A 12,116-nucleotide genomic window follows, 5' to 3' on the forward strand; every position below is an offset into this window, starting at 1 on the left:
ATGTCACCAGAGAGAAATCTGACGTTTCACTGGAAGATTGAGTTGGGAAGTTTAAAGATGAATTGTAAAAATAGATAGGGAGAAATTTCATTTCATGCCGACTTTAATAGCACAACAGAAGCTTTTCAGCATGTGTTTCACTCTGACAGTGACCCAAGGTCTTGGAAAGAAAATCAAATGTCATGTGGCTTAAAAAGTAAATATTTTTAGTTTCTTTGATGCAATTTTTTGTCTTTCTTCTGAATTCCTAGAAAACGAAGGCAAATTATGTTGCCTTTTCCCATTTCAAAATTCTTTGGAATAATGCGTAACGAACTGAGTAACAGTTGAAAAATGTTGAAAGTCGAGACTTATTTATAAAGAATTAACTTAATTCTTTATTGACAGATTTAACTGTCACTCCATCAAAAGAATTCAAATGTTCTGAGTAGAAGTACCTGCACTCCAGGTTTGTTCTGTCACTCTGTGCTTGTTTTTGTTAATGGTTTCGACATCCGCCTTCAAAAGCATACTGCTGCCACATATAATATTGCGCAAGTGCTTATCTGAGTCTAGGATGATACAATCTGCCAGAGAAGCCTTGGGGTCATAAGCTACAGCAGGCGGAAAAGAAAACAGGCATCTGTCTTTGCTGGCTCTGACCCTCTCAGCTGTGCAATGAGGATGTGTAAATTCGCATGGTTGGATATGTGTGTTTGTAGAAATATCTATGTACATTCCATTATTGGTGTTCAAATATGCTGCAGGTTTAAGTCAGCAGCAAATCTGCAGCAGTGTCCTCTGTGTTCAGTGTCAAGATCTAACTGATTCTTTGAAGAAGCATGTTGTATGAAGCACCAGACCCATACATTCTGCTAGTTTCACAAATAAGTGGTTTTGCCCCCTGAACAGAATTTGGAGACATGAGTCAAAAATGTTGATTAAAAGTGATACTTGAAACTGCCGAGTCTGGGTGAGTACGTGACACACACCTACACTGCTTCAGATAGTCTGGAGGGCAAAAACATAAGCTAAATAAAAACCTTTTTCTGATGGTTTCTGATATTCTGGATCAGTGGCAGATCTGTGAGGAAATTGGATTTTTCCATGTACTCTTAAAAATAAAGTTTCCGAAAGGGTTTATTAAAAAAAAAGAAATCATTTATTTGTATTTTTTGTTTGTTTTTGTTGTTGTTGTTGTTTTTGCTGCAGTGACACCATAGAAGAATCACATTTCAGTGAACAGCTCTTGAAATTTTTTTTTTTTTTTTTTTTTTGCAGTCTGAGGAATGTTTTAAGAATCATCTAAACAATAATTTTCCACTATAAAGAACATTTTATAATAAGAAAAGTTTCTACAATCTAAAAATAAAGGTTCCAAAAGCAACAGAAAAACAGTTTTTGGTTTGCAAAAAAAAAAAACAATGAGGAACATTTTAATAATTTAAAGAACCATTTTAACTATAAAGAAAATGTAATGTTATCGAAAAAAGTTTCTACACTTAAAAATAAAGGTTCGAAAAGGGGGGGTTCACAGTGATGCCATAGATTAACTATACCCAAACCTTTTAGTAAACAGTTCTTAAAAGAACCATTTTTTTTCCTAATGTGGAGACAATTTTAAATAATCTAAAGAGCCTTCTTCCAAAGAACCATTTGTCCAATGGAAAGGTTCCATGGATATTAAATGTTCTTCATGGAACCAACAATACCAAAAAAGAACCTTATTTTAAGAGTGTAGGGGTTCAGGGAATTCTCACAAGGTCATAGAGCAGGATGCCAAACCCGCAGGGGCCTGTCAACCCTTGAAGAACCATCGTAGGTCTTGACCTCATTGGCATAAATCCTCCTTGTTTGAATTATACGACATGCTAAAACGTAAACTGGGTGCATGATTGAGCTATAGCCTGTGATATGAGAGCACTTCATTACCCACAATATGGAGCCAGTGGTTTTACTAATGTCTGGGAACAGCACGCTAATTGGGAAAATCCCATAGGATTTATACAACAAAGAGGAATGTGTCCCAACTCTTTGTGACCACACGTTATCAGCCAAGCACATTTTCTGTTTCCATCACATGTGCCAACTTTGTGCTGGATCCACAGATACAGTGTATTTCCACAGGTGAGACACTGAAGAAAAATGTGATATATCACACTGAAGTGTTTATATTCTCACACTGCTTAATAGCGCTTTCATTAAACTTCCATTAAACTAATGAAACTTATGTCATGAAGACTGCTTGTTTGATAGGCAGTGCCCTATTTCATGTGAGCAAACTCCCAGATTTCCTCATCTAGTGACATACGGCTTCTTAAACTCCTTACATGGGCTGCTGGGCCATGTGTCGTTGGAAATAAACAGAGTAGGCAGAGACGAACAAGCGGAGGCCGTTTCAAAGGAACGGATAAGAGACAGTGACGGCGCCTTGTTTTGGAAAAAGTGGAGAGGTTTCCATGGAGCCACTATTTGATCCCATGATAATTAGCTCAGTTCAATGATTGCACAACATCCTCTCCATTGGCTGCGAGGTGGCCTCATCATCAGGAACGTGCCTCTGTTTATGCTTACGGTCGCCGCAATGGCTGACTTGAATTTAAAACGGCTCGTGATCAACACAGGAAACACAACGGAGAGATGTTTGTTGTTGTACATAAGCTCTTGTTTTCACACAAATGACGTTTAATGGTTGTTTCTATAGCTGTACGGCAGGGTTTCCAGATCTGCAGAACAAGTCCAACCCACTGACCAATCAAACTAGCTCCAAATCTAGCCCAAATACTTGTAAAATATGTAAAATATCTGCACCTAAATACATTTTTAAAGTTATGTTTTACACATATTTTCAAAATCACATACAGTGACACTTTAAGGCCATATTAGTTACTAATTTTATCTAACAATGAGAAATATATTTATTACAGTGTTTATTCATTTTTGCTAATGTCAGTTTATAAAAATATAACTGTTCATTGTTGGTTAATAACTCTGAGCCATTAAATAATATTAATAGACAAAAACTTTGATTTTAATAAATGTATTAATAAATGCTGGAATGAACTAAAATTAATAAATGCTTTTGGTATTTTTCATTGTTAGATAATACAGTTAAATAACAAATAGTATCTCATTTTAAAGTGTTACCAAAATCACTGTATTGTAGGGATCATAAGCACAGTATGTTTTCATATATATATATATATATATATATATATATATATATATGAAAACATGTGCTTATGATCCCTACAATACAGTGATTCTGTTAACACATACGCACACACAAATGTATATATATATATCTATATATATATATATAGATATATATATATATATACATTTAATGAATGGAAAATGCTTTTAAAAAATTATATCCTTTTTTATTTATTTGCAACAATCCTTGAGAGACCCGCCAAATTGTTACCATGGTAACGGAAACAGCCACATAAAAGCTCATGCCATCTCATCATCTAGCAGTTTTATCTTTGGTAGAGCAAAATATTCAATATCATTTACGCAATATGTCAAACCTTTAACCCCTAGGGGGAAAAAATCAACCCACTGCAAATGTATCCAACTTAGCAACCCTACTGTAGAGTGGTAGTGCCATCATGAGCTGTTTAAAACAGCCATTTGTGTATATTTGCCTTAAGAGTGAGTACACCCTAAAATAAAAACTCTTCATCGTTGACTCCAGAGATGTTATTCCCAATCATCGTGTGTAAAAAATAAAATAAACAATAGCAGCTTGCACATTCTGCTAAATTTCTCAATTTGTGTTCTACGCAAGACAGACAGTTTCATGGTTTAGGACGAAAAAGCTGGTGAATAAATTTTAAGGATATCCCCCAAATCCCATAATCCGCACCGGCCTTTGGATAGGAGTTACAGTAGTAGAGGATTACATCTAAAACCAGTGTAAATCCATACTAAATTACCCCATCAATATCCAGTCTATTCCACTGAAGAAAAGCTTATACAATTTACAGATTTGTCTTATGCAAGACAATGGTATGTTCAATTATATGGCTTTCACTGAACTTTCGTTATTTCGTAATTTGACTGTTTCCATATAGGCTGCAGCTCTAATCTATTATTTGCATCAGAGGTTGGCTGGGGTTGAAAAGGTCTTGTGTAAGTGTGGCAGAAAGGGGCAAAAAGGGTCTGTTTGAAGGCTTGGGGGGTGGATTTTGCAAACCGGTACTGCTTGCTTTTGTGCCTTTTGTTTACAGCAGGTTGTTGTGAGAAGCCGTTTGAACAGCATTGGTAGAAGATTGTGCAACTGGCCCATTTGCCCTGAGCAAATAGCAGCCTTCTGTGAAGGGGGCGAGGCCTCATACTGAGCCTCCTCTTTTTTCCACTAGTGTCATCGCTTTTAATCTCCTTGACTCCTGCACAATTCGTTTCGAATTCTTATTGTGCAATGTGTTGATAAAGTTTTCAAACAAAAGTAGCGCACAAAACCATTACAGATGAAGCCGATGTTTGCCCATGACTCACACCGTGCCCATTATGATCTAATTATGCAAAATCACGTTCCCATTTATGGAATGTCTCTTCATGAATAATCTCAGGCATCGCATGAGAACTTCTAAAGGTCAACACCAACAATCGGCTGTTTGAATTAATGTGTGTAAATGTGGACAACAAGCTATGTTGAGTAACTGGATGATGGCTTGTAAAGACCTGCAAAGTTCATTTACACATTCCAAAATCTCTAGAACACCTTTAAGAGCTGCAGATAAGAAACACTGTGGGTCATTGTATTGCATTGCAGGAATTGTCTTTACTATTATTTCTTACGTTTTAGTATTTTGAAAATGAAGCCTAATTAAAAAGGTTACAAAACACGCAAATACTTAAGATCAGCAGTATTTTTATTTCTCTAATGAAATTAATAATGTGACATCGGTCATGTGAACACCTTCATACAGACAATCAGATGTTTTTGCTTCCATTGATACACAAAATGCTTTTTGGAATATTCTCAAATGATGCTCAAATGGATTAACAAACAGTAAGATTTGTAGAGAAAATGTATGCAAGATAGAAGCATTTCCACTAGTGGTTTCTATTCCAGAAATAGAAAATGACAGACATAGGATGTAATGATGGAAGAAGACCACAGAAAGCCCAGTGGTGCTGAATAATCATCTGTATTGAGCATAGCTAACAGACAGAACAGGAACAGCTGGTGTTAGAAGTAGAAGCAAACCTGACCTTTCCATAGAGCGGGTCCCTTCTTTATTAAGAACAAACAAAGGCAACAGAGCAAAGACGGGAAATGGTACATTTGTGTCAATATATCTGAGGGCAAACACACTCATATAAACAAGTGTCCCTTTCTGTTATCAAAGGCAGAGGGATGTACAGGGACTACTAGGAATCCGTGTTTACTGACCGTCCAGCGGTGTTATTGAGAAGTGATCTTCTGATTCAGATCATGGTCAATATTTCTATTCAAATTTTAATCTTGTTGCCACTTAAGCAGCTTTCCATAAATATCCAGCTGAGAGTCTGAATTAAAACTGGTCCTTGGGTCATCATGGATGTGAATGTGTTTTTTTTAGACAAAAAATATTTCTTCTATTGAAAAATCTTCTGAAACAATGTTTTGAAGGCCTGTTGAGACAAAGTAATCCATACAGGATGGAATTCCTCTCATTAATTTGTCATTTTGAGTCAGGCTGCATCCTTCCTTTGTCTGACTACTGACAGAAGCCAGTAAAACTTCCCATAAACAGAGCTGCTTTTGAAAAACGACGAATTTGAAATGTAAAAATGTTCTTTTCAGCCGGCACTGTGATTAATGCAGCAGACCACACACTCAGTGGGTGAACAAGCAAAGGAATTTTTCCTTTTAATGAGCATCTCAGGTCATAACAAGCAGTTTCATTCATATTCATGTTTAACTGTCTACGCAACCAGCCTAATGTTATTTCACATCAGAGGCATTTCTTCAAAGCTAACAGAGGTGTTGTCAACAGACCGTAAATCTCGAACTTTAATGATTTAAAATGAAAGAGCTTCTTAACATTAATAATTATCTCTCCATATTCCGGCGGGTCCATGGGTTGATTGATTGTGGAGATGCAGCAACTGTTGCGTGATCATAAACATTTGTGATGAGATAATAACCCAAGTTACAACAGCGATTGCATAGCAACTATTTTTTCTTTCCAGTATTACTGGAGCTAGCATATGTATAAGAGTGTTGCAGGCCAAAACTCAATCAGTCAATTTAGACAGTACCGGAAAATCAGTAACACTGGGTAAAAAAGCTGTCGAAGCCTCATTATCTCATCCATCATTAATTACTCACCCTCATGTTGTTCCAAACCCATAAGACCTTCTTTCATCTTCAGAACACAAATAAAGATATTTTTGACCCTGCGTAGAAGGCCATGCAACTGACACATAGAAGGCCCAGAAAGGGAAGTAAGGACAGTGTTAAAGGGGTCATACAACGTTGCTAAAAAAGAACACTATTTGGTGTATTTGGTGTAATGCAAGGTGTTCATGTGGTTTATGGTTCAAAAAACACATTATTTTCCACATAGGTTATATTATTGTTTCTCCTCTATGCCCCACCTTTCTAAAACACATCGTTTTTAACAAAGCTCATTGTTCTGAAAAGCAAGGTTTACTCTGACTGGCAAGCTATCCAGTGCGTTGTGATTGGCCGAATGCCTCAAGCATGTGACAGAAATGTTATGGCCCTAAACACTGTGATGCCGTGTGACTGATAGGTAGGATAAAATATCAGGACACCGGCATGATGAGACAAAACCAATAAAACCCATTACAAATGAGGTATTTGTTGCATCCAGTAGGGATATAATTACTGATTATAATGACTTATACTGTAGTTTTACACGTTGTGTTGTGTTTCGCGCTGCTTAAACATAAAACCATATCTGCATTTGTGATCAGAGAAAGAACAAACAACAAGCTCTAACAGTTACTCAACAACTCAAAACTTACGTTTGAATTATCAATGGCAAATCCTTTAATGTTACATATTTAAACATACTTACAGACTGTGAGTCAGAAGCGCCAGACTGTCCTTGCAAAGTTTTAATTGCCCCACTTTATAGAAACCGGCATTGTAGGCTACTCTCAGAAGAAACAGTCCTTGTCCTCCACAAAATGCGCAGCACACACCTGAATTTTTGGGTTGGACTGTTCTGGAACAGTGTAAATACAACTTAACCACTGATTTGTTAGTTGTGTCCTCTTTTGGAAGGCAAAAAAACTTTTACACTTTTACAACGAAACACAGTGTCTCCACAACATGGACAATTTTAGCTGGAAGCAACAGTTCGAATTTAAAAAAACTTGTGATGTTTTTATCAGCTATTTTGGCTATTTTCATCATTCTGACGGCACCCATTTACTGCAGATGATCCATTGGTTAAATTTCTTCAAATCTGTCCAGATGAAGAAATCTTGAATGCCTTGAAGGTGAGTACATTTTCACATTTCATTTTTGGATGAATTATTCCTTTAAATTTGCAAAATAAAAGCCTAAACCATTTGCGTTGGAATTACATTAATAATTTACTTTGGCGCTAATGCAGCTGGCCAGGGGATTTCCAGTTCCATGCAAAGCAAAGCATGTAGGGAGTAAATGTTGAAATTTATTGTTATTTTGTGTTTTAAAGAAGAAGAAGAGGTTGAGACTAGTTCATGTTTAATGTTATGTTGTGCTGGGATTTAGACAGGTTTCTGTCATGTTGTGGTGAAGAGTGGAGCTTGTACTGCTGTCAGGATGGGATTTTGGGACATGAAAAACTATGCAGTATGTTGCTTTAATTACGGAGCAATTACTGAACAAATGTCTTCCAAGTCCAAACATCATAGACACATGATTGCTTATTTCATGTTGGGTTACATTTTAGTATGCTAAACCTATAGCATTTCATTCAATTTAGTTACACAAATTTGAGTTCACGGCTTAACTGAATGACAAAAAAAGAAAGAAAAAAAACATTTCTCACATGCAAACCATTGTCCAACTGAATTAGGCTCAGCTAACTCATTTGTTGGCCATATATTTGAGGAAAAACACATCCCACAAACAGGAGACATCTAGTAAAAGATAGACAGTAACTGAGTGTGCTTGGCATCGGACCTGAAGAACACAGGAGAACAGGGAGGATACACAGTGTAATGGAGCACATGCAGGATCCCTGCTTTGTGTCCCTCAGCCTTTGTGCTGAGCGTTTGTTTGGGTAGGACAGGATGTAGAAAGACATCTGGAGGAAATCAATCCAGTGTTTGCTATACCCATCTCCGGGACCTTTAAGGGTTTCTTCTGCTTGGATGGTCACGAAGAAGACACCACTGCCTCTGATTCTCAAACATTAGATATGCTCGAGCTCAAATATGTCCAGTCTATCTCAGTTTGGGATACTGCATGACCCAGACATCTAAGAGACAAGGTTTAGCAATACCATTAGTCAAACCCTTTCAAAATAAAGAGCAGGCATAACCTTTGGAGTTCATGAACCTGTTTAGAGGTAACTGGGTGAATGACATGAAAATTGTACTTTCCAGTTAATTCATAAAAATAAAAAAAAACATTACCTTACATTATTATTTTAGAATGTAAATCAAATTAATTTTACACATTTTTAATATAATTGTATGTAAGTAAAAATTCTACGAAAGGATAAATATCTGGATGATAAAACTGTCAGAAATTAATGAAGGCTTGGGACAAATAACAATGTCTTCTGTATGATTTTTTTTTAGATTTGTTTCATCAATTAAAATAGTTCTAACTATAAGCCACAGCAGAAATGTTGCACATACTAAATTAATCAGCATTTTTTAAGGAATCAGCTAAATGAATGATTTACTGGCTCATCACCTATTAGTGATCTTAGTTACCTATTTAAAGTATCATTTCATTTTTTAATCATTTCGTATTGTATTCTACTGTAAATATATAATTTGAAACATGAATCTCATAACCTTGTTTATGCAGCTATTATTGCAATGTAAGTGCATCTATGCCAACTCTGTGCAGCATTAAACATCTCAATGCCACTTCAGATGCTGCTTCTGTCACACCTAGGCAGAGCAAAGATTCTTTTTTTTTAATTCAGATTTCATTTGATTGCTGACAGCCATATAATTTCTTGTTATTCTAATAAAATGTATTAAAGTTATGAATTTGACATTAAAGATTATGCATACGTAATGGTTAATTAAAATAATGCAACACACACACACACATTTAGGGCTTTAACTCATTTAAACTAAATTGTTAAAAGTTTTATCCTTTTCCTTACTCTCTTGTATGTCATTGACTGAACTAGCAGTGGATTTACACAAAAGTCTTTTAGCATGGCTAACAAAAAAATGTGTTCTATTGGTTTAAACTTGTGATTAAAATGTAGCTTGCCAAGCAATACAATATTTAATACAAGCTACTAACAAAAGAAGCTAAATACACTAAAGAAAAACAGCTCTTGTTGATAAGTTGCACCACAACTTTAGTTAGTTTTCTTGAGTGAGTGAAAGTCTAATTAAAGAGTTCAGGCAGAATGTAAAACTAATAAATCTTTACGTCTTCTGAATATGATCCAAAAGTTTGCTGTTACTCATACAGACCAAGACACGAGCACGGTGGTCTATTACGTTAACTCACTTTCTTCCATCACGAGCATTGCAGGAGCTGGCTGGCATGTTACATTGCCTTCTTCTCTCACCAAGCAAGTGTCAGAGAAGCAGCAGGGGAATGTCTCTCCTCCTCGGCCAGCTCCGGCTGTTTCCATTTACCTTCCAAACTGATGAAAATATTTACTCCTGAAAACCAAGAGGATAATTTTCCTTCTCTGACTCTGTTCCAAAGGCATCTGGACTGTGTTAAGAGCTTTTGTGTGAGTTGGGAACAGACTGAGTGTGAAGACAAAACCTGAAGAATGTCTGCGCAGTTAACTCCTGAACCCAGAATGACCCATCATGACACTGATACATCGTTGTTTGCTTTGCTTTACCAAGAAATGGTGCGTATAATAATACAAACACTGTGAGATATTCATAAAAGGCACTGAGTCACCATTACTTCAGCCCTCAATATCAAAAGATCCTTCAGAAGTCAATATGCTGATTTACTGCTCAAGACACATTTGTTATTATGTTATCATCAATGTTGAAAAAGAGACAGGATTGTGAGAACATAAATTACAATCTTGTCACGTTTGATCTATTTAGTGTCATTTAAAAGTAATTATTTAACCAATAGATTATGCATAATAATACAAACACAGAGATATGTTCATAAAAGGACTTGAATTGCTTTGAGCACACAAAATAAATTGCACTGGCAAACTGAATCGTTAAGAACGCAGAAGAAATATAGGGTTTATACTAAGTTCAGTAACTTGTTAAACTATGCAGTGCTGGCGCACAGACGCTCCTGATGAGCCTTTTCTCTGTTCCCATCTATCAAGTACAGTGTGTTCAAAAACACACAGGCCTCGTCCCAGCTCCAGACTGCACATACTGTATGCCAATTCTCCTTTGGACTGCACAGCTGATATTTAATCTAGTTTGTTTTGTTCTTCTCAGTATGGAGAGACAGAGAGTCTCATTATCCATATAGGGCTATGCTCGCCTTTGTCCCGGCTAGTTCAGTTCCCATAAAGATTTGATTCGTAGCCTCATTTCATTTCATTTCCCCATTGTGGGAAATTTGGCACTCTGTAGCAAGCGTGTTGCAGTCAGAGAGGCAATTTACATAATGAGTTTGTTTTTTGTGTCAGCAAGAGCCGTCGGAAAGCTTTCGTCATCTTGTTTATAGTAAAACTAATCTCATCATCAGCTTTGGAGTAGAGACAAAGCAAATACAGCTCGTTTTGGTCTTTACTCCTCATATGGCATGTACAGCCTTGTGTCCCGAGCTTATCACGACTCAGCTGAGATCGAGAGCTCTCGATTTGTTGAGTGAGAGATCTGACAGGTCCAGGGAACAACAGCGGGTACATCAACATGCCGACGACCCAGGGTGGTGGGCACGACAGATCACGCCGCAGTCTATTATTGTAACTCATTAGCATTAATATTGCATGTTTCCTGCTCTTAATTACCTCCACTTACATGCTAACATAAAACCTGCCTCTCAGCACTCACTTCATACCCAATCCATATGACCTCAACAACTACGAACCAGTCACTGATCCCGAACAGAGCTCTCACGAGTCCACGTTTATGGAAATAGCGGCTGTATAACCCCTGCACACCTTATATATATATACCTCATATATATATATATAGATTAATAATAGATTTTAAGAAGTATCTTATGCTCATCATTTTTTTAATCAAAAAAGAGTAAACACAGTATTTTATGAAAATATTATTACTATTTAACACACTCTATGCTTATTTGGTGCTCAGAAACATTAGTCATTATTATTAATGTTGAACAGTGATACATTTTTTCCCAAGAATTCTATGATGGATAAAAAAGTTTAAAAGAATAGCATTTATTTGGTATAGAAATTGTTTGTAGTATTATAAATGACTAAATGACTCACGTTCAATTTTATGCATCCTTACTGAATAAAAGAATTGTTATTATTTCTCCATTTGTTAGATGGATTCATGGGGACATTTTGCTTCCTCATTTTAAATATGTGGGTTTATAAAAACATTTTCCATGGCATATTTGATTAATCATGATTCAGACAGCAATTAATATCAAAATGCAAAAAGTTAATACAGAGGTATTCCTTGGCTCAAGCACTACTGTGGATAATCTGGCTAAAAACAGCTTATAGACACTCACATTGTTCTACCACAACACTTTCTGCCTGGTCTTCCCTGGCATCCTGCCATAATGCCTGTGAAATTATTTCTTTATCCTTATTTTACACTGTATTATTGGTGTGAATCTCCACTGTTGCAGTACAATGCTGAAGGCCATTGAAATCCCGTTAATGTGTTGCAATTAAATTCTTTTTAAAATGCTAAGCTCTCCCTCCCTTTGATAATTTAAGAACAGTTGACTCACTCTTGATGACTGAAAGGTTTAGAAGGATTCACGCTAACGGACTCAAGACGAGTGTAAACTGTAGGCCTGCGCTGAGTGGCATTAATGCATTTTTAAGAGGTTCCCCTCC

The sequence above is a fragment of the Carassius carassius genome, chromosome 8 (assembly GCF_963082965.1).
Source record: "Carassius carassius chromosome 8, fCarCar2.1, whole genome shotgun sequence".
NCBI lineage: Eukaryota > Metazoa > Chordata > Actinopteri > Cypriniformes > Cyprinidae > Carassius > Carassius carassius.